The 8,708-nt window shown below is 43.5% G+C and overlaps 1 pseudogene; it reads left to right on the top strand.

The window, feature by feature from the left end:
- The first annotated feature begins 1,636 nt into the window (after positions 1–1,636).
- LOC123146529 (uncharacterized) lies at positions 1,637–1,728 on the top strand (annotated as a pseudogene).
- Positions 1,729–8,708: the final 6,980 nt, after the last annotated feature.

Here is an 8,708-nt window from a genome sequence, read left to right on the forward strand (position 1 = left end):
CTGGTCAACATGAAGTGAACGGTGCAGAAGCAAAAACCTGAAAAGGCACTCAACAAAAGAGACAATGCGAGTGGTAGGGATAATACCCTCCAAGTCATCAATCGAGTGGCCAATTACATAAGCATAGCTATAAAGCACATGTTTAGGGTGATAGAAATCAGCAAGGTCAACACTAACATGAGGATGACATTTATCATTAAGCTCAAGACTAGTATGAGAATGATATGTTTCATTAAGCATAGGTCTAGCACGATGAAAGTAACTATGATCATCCCTAATGTGAGTAATGCCACTAACAAGGTATATATGATCATGTCCAAGCAAATACTTTTTCAAATCTACTTTAACAGATGGCATCATGCAATGCAAGGTAGTAGCAAACAATTCATATGGACTCATGTCATCACGAGGATTAGATAAACCTGCTACATCACGCTCTTGTGTGACAATAGGCAAATGAATTTCTGGTTCTTCAAGTTCATCTACAGCAGCTTCTTTTGCTTCTTCAAGAGTAGTAGATGATGAGTCTTCAACTTGATTACTTGGTTGTTCGAGCTCTGGATCATCTTGTGCCTTGGCTTCGAGTACATCTTCAATCTGAGGTCTCTCTTCCTCTGGATCTTCTATGGTGCTACTACCAGCAACACTTAATTGAGTCTGAAGTGTCCCCATCTATGAATATTCACTAACATGATCTGGTAGGGGTGCTGAGATCACTACCTCGCTGTCTTTCTGAGCAATGTTCTCCTCATCACCATCATTGCTAAGTTTCAACAGTGACACCGATGACTTCCACCAGTCATGCAGCTCAGCAACACATGGGATCTTCTCAGGATATTGAAGTATCAGCTCTTCTAAATTTGACTCAACCTCTTGTATCTCTCTCCTTGGAATGTCTCCGACTTGCTTAATTGTATGTGCAGGAGTTGGAATCTCATCTTCACTATTCTTCTCTGAGATACTCTCTTTAACTGTGATAGAGGTAACCACTGGTGGAGCTAATGATTTCTTCTTGACAAATAGTCCAGATACAGTTGTAACACAAGTGTGGGCAATTGGTGACACGACTAAATTCCACCAGTCAGATAGCTGACTAACATAAGTGAATTTCTCCATATCTTGCTGTCTCAACTTAGCGTCAATCAGAGTAGGTTCCTCATAAACCTCTTCTTGCAACTTTGACTCATTCTGAACAGTTTCATTGCCATGAGGTATTGGATCTGCTACTGTGGTATCCATCTGATCTACAGTGGTTGCATCATCTTGGAAAATATCATAATCATCATCAAGGATAATTGAAGTAAGATCAATGTTTCTATATGGAGGATCTAATTCAGTTCTGAAATGTTGTTGTCCCCGGAATGAAACATGCTGGTTTTGAATATTAGGCACCATGGATGATTTCTGTTCACTTATGGAACACACAGCTTCTGATTGCACGAGGCTTGCAACCTTCGGATTTGAACTAGGCCTTTCATAACCCCATTGTATTTGGTGGAAGGCAATGCTCTCAATGAGAATAATTGCACCCTCAACGGCCTTGTTCATGATTGTTCCACCAGCTGACATATCAATAAGATCTCTTGAAGCATGTGTTAGCCCTCTATAGAATATCTGAAGCACTAACCAATCCTTTTGCCCATGATTAGGACATTTTCTAAGCAAATACTTACATCTCTCCCAAGCTGCATACAAGCTCTCACTACCATCTTGCGCAAAACTGAGGATCTGGTCACGAATTGCAGCTTGCTTGTAAAGTGGAAAATATCTATGCAGGAAAGCTTGTGAAATATCACCCCAAGTGTATGATCTTGATGGCAAAGAATAGTACCAGTCCTTGCAGCATCTCTGAGAGAGAATGTGAACAACATACACTTGATAGCATCTTGGGAAACGCCATGATACTGGACTGTATTGGCATACTCCAGAACATTACTAATGTGCTCATGAGGGTCTTCATTGGGTAATCCTCTAAACTGATTCTGCAAGACGAGAGCAATAAGCCCAGGCCTCAACTCAAAATTTTCGGCCTCAATAGATGGCCAAATTGGCCCTGTCATCGTGTCCAAACTACTTGGCAACCAAAGATCACGTACTAAACCCATATGTTCAAGTGCAATTGTCAATCAGCCTACAAATAATAAGATATCCTACACACGCTCACAAACATCAAACATTGGTGAGAGGGTTAGTATCCTAATAAGCCGAAGCAACAAAAAGTAAAAAGGTAAAAGAAACACATAAATAAATTTGACTGGAAATTTAAACAAAAACTATACTAAGCCTAGTCTATAGCTTCGCACAATCGCTCGACGCAAGTCCCCGGCAACGGCGCCAAAATGATCAATTGTAAGTACAGCGGGATATTTCACCCAAACTGCAAGTGTCGTGTTCCCCACAGGGACTAGGCAAATCGATGATCGTGCTTGGCTAAAGCTAGGTGACAGAATTTAGATGATGATTGCAAGGAAATATAGGCCTAAACTAACCAAAGTTGACGACAAAGAAAATGACAAAGTAGCAATGGAAGGTTCAGATTATCTCAATATCTTTTTGGCATTTTCATTAAAATTGAGAAATAAAATGCTAACACAAGTAATCGTCAAACGGCTAGGGAATTAAAAAGACCTGATCATATATATAACTATCTAACATTTAGCAGGAAAAATAAACAAGGTTGCAAGATAGAACATAAACGTATTATATCACAGGCACACACATATGTATATATTTCACACATGCTTGAGTTAACACAGACTACAAAATGAAACAAGTTCACAAGGTTGGATACACATATATGGTGACAGATAGACCACAAATACACAGCAAGAACACTTCAACTAGTGAGAACACACAATCTGTGATACAATATTTATAAGAACGAAGCTGAGCAATTGTCAGGTTGCAAGATCTTATCAAATCTAAATATTACAGGAACTACACGTCTCCAATTACAGAAAATTCAGAGAAGAGAGAGGGAAAGAGATAGCAGCGAGTAGCAGAGAGAAGGGGCAGCAAGCAGTGGGGGTTGAGATACAGAGAAGAGAATCAGCAAAGGGGTGTTATCCTGAAGCAGAAGGAAGCAGCAGGGGACTTGGAGAAGAAGCAGCAGCGTGGGGATGGAGAAGAAGATGAGCAACAAGGCGAGGGAGGTGCGCTGGTTGGTGGCCCACCGGTGATGCGGTGGCGCGGTGGAGCTGGTGGCGCGGTTGATGGTGCAGCGGCAGTTGCTGATGGCGTGGTAGCTGGAGGCGATGATGGTGTTGGAGGAAGGAGGTTGGCTGGGTGGCGCGCCGCCACGATGGCCTGGCCGCGGCGGCGGCCGGAGGTGGAGAAGGAGGCGGGGAAGAGATGAGATGGAGAGATGTGCCAGGCCCCCTGGGGAATAGAAGCATTCTAGGGATTTTGTTCCCCTCGATTAGATCTGCCGCTTTGCTCTTTGGCCCTTATACTTCTCTTCTTTCTTCACAAGATGATCCCTCCAACTTCTTTGGCATACCCCTGGTTACTTCTTTTCTTCTCGCTCAGGTCCTTGATGTATTTCTTTCATGCCCTTCTCCCTTCTCATTAGCCATAAAGTCAGAATCTTGACGATTATAGTGCCTTTGCGCACTTTTCTACAAATAATCAAATGGCGAGTAAATGATCTTTTATATGATTTTCATTCAAATATTCAACATTTGACAGCAAGAATTGATGGTCATATCTCAATAAACCGCATATTTGAGTGCCAAAAGATGTATAAGAAGTGTGCTTATCAACTATCTGGTCGATAACGTCGGGGAAGGTGCCGGAAGTAACTCTCGAGTTGAATTAAGAAAATATCGAGAGTAATGTAAGGAGGTATCATGGGAAGTTTTGAGCGGGCAGGCAATCATTCGATGCCTGTTACAGGGCATGAAAGGGGTTCAAAGTAACGAGAATAAGTATTGTGTTTAATACCAGAATTGATGATCACACGGAAGGTGCTTGTGAATTACATACGAAGCCAAGCCTGAGGAATAACTTTGGAAACAGGGGTGTATAGGAGAGTAAGGTTTCGATCCTGTGGAACTGTGGGTTATGGGCCCACCATGTGGGTTAAGAAGTAGGAAGGGCGATGCCATCTTGTATGATCATGATAGCAAGGCATGTCGGAGAATAGACTGTTAGTTATGTCGGCAACAACATCGGTACCAAGGGCGAGGGACGATGAGAACCATTCTCCTGCTCGTTGAAACGAGGCGGACCAATAGGCAAAGTTCTCGTCCATCGGTGGTTACCAGAATGCCATCAACAAAAGCAATAGGATCTTACTGGCACGGTTGTACACCAAGGTGTTTGCATAAGCAGAAGGATATTACTGCTTGGATCATATGGATCACAAGAAAGGTTAAACAAAACAATGGAAAGGAAAATGTGTTTAACACATTATTCAGGGGTATATCCTTCCCAAGGACAAACAGGGCATGATATCCACGACAGGATATAATGTAGAAAACACTTTAGGAAAGGGGGGAGAAATTTCATGACATTACCCATACAACGGTGTTTGGATAATTTGATAAAGAAAATTTAGCATTGTGCTTCAAATGTTCTTATTGAAATCGGAGTACCACATACATGCTTTGAGATAGCATTGACATGGTCTTCAGGCAAAGGTTAGACTATGGATACACAAGGGATCCATCAGGAACAACTTATAGAATAAGTCTTACAATTTCCTCATGGAAGAATGGCTAACCTTGATAAAAGGATACATATTCTATAACAATAGGTCCTCTGGCTAGGGGTGCTAAGCAAAGGCACCACCTTACCGGGTTATGTAGAGACCAATGTTATAACTCTTGGAAAATGTTCCGACCATCATATCTGACCGAGATTCGGATCTGATTGGTGCCAGGATACCTCAGACTCAGGATGCCCGAGAACAAAAGGTGCAACGCAATTGAGGAGATGACATTATAAGATTCTCGGGCAATGAACTATGGAAGCGAGTTTCGAAAGAAGAGTTCATCATTAAACCAAGGAGGATGAGGAGGTGGCTGATGAACTCAGCGACAACTCACCGAGATTTACAAAAGATGGATTTCCACAATTATGTGAACAAGGGGATAACATTTGTCAGATCAATGATATGATGAGGTATGCTCGAGGAAAACATACCGATTAAACATTGGTTGACAGGTGCGCCCGAAATATGGGAATAGATAGCCCGATCAATTGTTAGAATGGTGATCCAATAACCGATAGTCTAAGAATGAACTGTCGATCATTTACTTCAAAGCATTAGGGTTGCTAGAAGTACAGCATCCAAACAGCACCGTTCACTTGTTGGTACCCCGGTTAGAATCAACACGGGAACCAAGAAGGAATGGTGATGGTGAGAAGTATCACTATACCAAGAATTCTTAAGAGGCGGAGCAATGCTCACAACATCCTTGACACAATAGACAGTAATACTTCAAGGTAGAACATAATATAAGCTGGATAGCAAGGAAATAAGATACAACACAAAACACGAGCAAGTTTGTGTTGGAGGGAAGACAATAAAGTGGTCGATGATAACACAAATCATCGAGGCAAGGATGGTATTTCTCATCATGAATTCAATTGATATCCTGGAAAAGCTCGGAATATTGATGACTATCACGACACATTTGTCGAGAGATTTCACGAAGATGTAATCGATCGACGATGACATCAAGTCAAACGAATGATGAAGCGAAATGTTATTGGAACCATAGATAGGACACAAACTCGAAATCAAGTTTGTTGTTCAAGGAGAAATGATATGACGAGGAAATTCAACGTAAGCTTAGCTCATCGTCAAAAGTTGTGCGCCGAGAATAAGGACTAGGTAGCACAATTAAAATCATCATGATAATGATATAGCCAAACAGGCTAGGAATGACGCGATCGGGTACAAACTCGTAAGTAAGGAACATTACTAAAAGTTGTTGAACCGTAGTGCGGACTCGATTCAGTTATCGGGGTACTCGAGTGACTATCCACTCAAAACCCGGAGAAAATTGGAATCATCGAGAAATAATAGTTGATGAAGAACTCACAAGAAGTTATGTAGTTCGGTGATATTCTCGAGGTACCAAAGTGTAATAATCGACGGTAGAGCAGAGTAGACGGTGGACACGTGACATGATCTGCAGAAGACAAGTACTTCATCTTATCTGAGAAATGGAATCAAAGGAGAACAATCATGGTCGGAACCACGGTTGCAAAGGACCAAACATGGATACTAGATGAACCTATATCAAGGAAATAGTTATTATTACAAGAAGTTTCCATGATAGGATCTACATCGTGTCCATGGGCATGAACACAAGTTCAAGGTCGACTCCCACTTCTTCAATGTATAACCTTCCATTCACCTCTCGCTTTTTGAAAATGTCATTAGTTGTTGAAAGTTTTACCTGGTGCAATACCAGATAAGTATGACCCGTGAAATCTTTCGGGTTCACACGGATTAAGGAAGGCATAGGTTCAACCCATCAGGGCATCGTAGAAACATATCTTCAGGAGTAAATAATACAAGCTCGAAAGTAGAGCATGGTCGACAAGGCAAATGATACAATTTACCAAAGGCATTATGTATCAGGGGAAGAACTCAAGGTTTTGAGAATATGCAGGAACGGTCGGATAATAATCCACCAAACGATCTGGCGGACCGCCAAGAATCTGATGTGAGCATATATGTTCAACCAGAAGAAGAAATAATGCAAAAGGCATTGGATTATAGAAATATCTTGATAATTCGAGAGATTAAATACAAGGAATTATGATTTCCAAATTGGGGGATCAGAAGCAGATGCTCTGATCAAAAGATAAGTAAGTTGAATAGACTTAGAGGCACAAACGGTGGCAATTCGATTGGTCGACAACCAACTCATGTTCAAAATGACGTTCGAGGCGGAAGGATAATTTTCAAGGAACACTGATGATTTGTGCATTCACACACATGCTGAATCAACAGGATCAGAATGTCGATCACAAAGTATTTTAATGAATATTGCTTGACATATGGAAGTAACCATTATGCAAGCAGGTAAAGAAGATCAAGAGCAATAGGCTACTGAGGATTTCGGAAGATCGAATGGCATTTCAAAGAATTTTGCGAAACACTTGAACAACTGGGGATGAACGAATCCCCAATAAGTGTGAGGAATTATTCATACATGTATTCATGAGGAAAAGGAGCTGCAAGGCAGTAAGCACAAAGGATTCTCGGAATAGCGGGAAGTAGTTCAGGGTATCTTGTACTAACAAGAGTAATCGAGAATGAAGGTATGGATGGCAAGTATAAGTAGCAGAAGTGTCTCGGTAAAACATCGAATAGCATCTTCGGAAACTTCTGGTGCAGCAGGCGATCATCTGTAATAAGGGGCTCTCCGGGTGGAAGTAGTTACGAGAACCTAGAGTCAGAGTAAGTAAAATCATTTAACCCGAATAGAAGAGATGTCAGAGTCCCAGAGTATAGGTCGAGAAATAAAAGATCCTAATACCACCCAATGGCGACGTGGGCCCGTAAGCCGCACAACCATGTTAGTAAAAAAAACTTTTTTTAATGACTAGACTCAACTTAGGCCAAGGAGTTGGAAAGGGGGATTCCTACAGTCAGTCGGCTCTGATACCAACTTGCGACGCCCCCCGATTCAATCGTACACTAATCATACACGCAAATGTGTACGATCAAGATCAGGGACTCACGGGAAGATATCACAACACAACTCTAAAAATAAAATAAGTCATACATGTTGGGAATCGTAGCATAATTTTAAAATTTTCCTACGCTCACCAAGATGCATCTATGGAGTATACTAGCAACGAGGGGAAAGGAGTGCATCTACATACCCTTGTAGATCGCGAGCGGAAGCGTTCCAATGAACGTGGATGACGGAGTCGTACTCGCCGTGATTCAAATCACCGATGACCGAGTGCCGAACGGACGGCACCTCCGCGTTTAACACACGTACGGTGCAGCAACGTCTCCTCCTTCTTGATCCAGCAAGGGGGGAGGAGAGGTTGATGGAGATCCAGCAGCACGACGGCGTGGTGGTGGATGTAGCGGGATGTCGGCAGGGCTTCGCCGAGCTTCTACGAGAGAGAGAGGTGTAGCAGGGGAGGAGGGAGGCGCCCAAGGCTGAGATATTCCTGCCCTCCCTCCCCCCCTTATATAGGCCCCCCTGGGAGGGGGGGCGCCGGCCACAACCCATCTAGAGGGGAGGGCGGCGGCCAAGGGGGTGCCTTGCCCCCCAAGGCAAGTGGGGCGCCCCCCACCCTAGGGTTTCCAACCCTAGGCGCAGGGGGGAGGCCCATGGGGGGCGCCCAGCCCACTAGGGGCTGGTTCCCTTCCCACTTCAGCCCACGGGGCCCTCCGGGATAGGTGGCCCCACCCGGTGGACCCCCGGGACCCTTCCGGTGGTCCCGGTACAATACCGATAACCCCCGAAACTTTCCCGGTGGCCTAAACTTGACTTCCTATATATAATTCTTCACCTCCGGACCATTCCGGAACTCCTCGTGACGTCCGGGATCTCATCCGGGACTCCGAACAACTTTCGGGTTTCCGCATACACATATCTCTACAACCCTAGCGTCACCGAACCTTAAGTGTGTAGACCCTACGGGTTCGGGAGACATGCAGACATGACCGAGACGCCTCTCCGGTCAATAACCAATAGCGGGATCTGGATACCCATGTTGGCTCCCAC

This window comes from Triticum aestivum, chromosome 6D (assembly GCF_018294505.1).
Source record: "Triticum aestivum cultivar Chinese Spring chromosome 6D, IWGSC CS RefSeq v2.1, whole genome shotgun sequence".
Classification (NCBI taxonomy): domain Eukaryota; kingdom Viridiplantae; phylum Streptophyta; class Magnoliopsida; order Poales; family Poaceae; genus Triticum; species Triticum aestivum.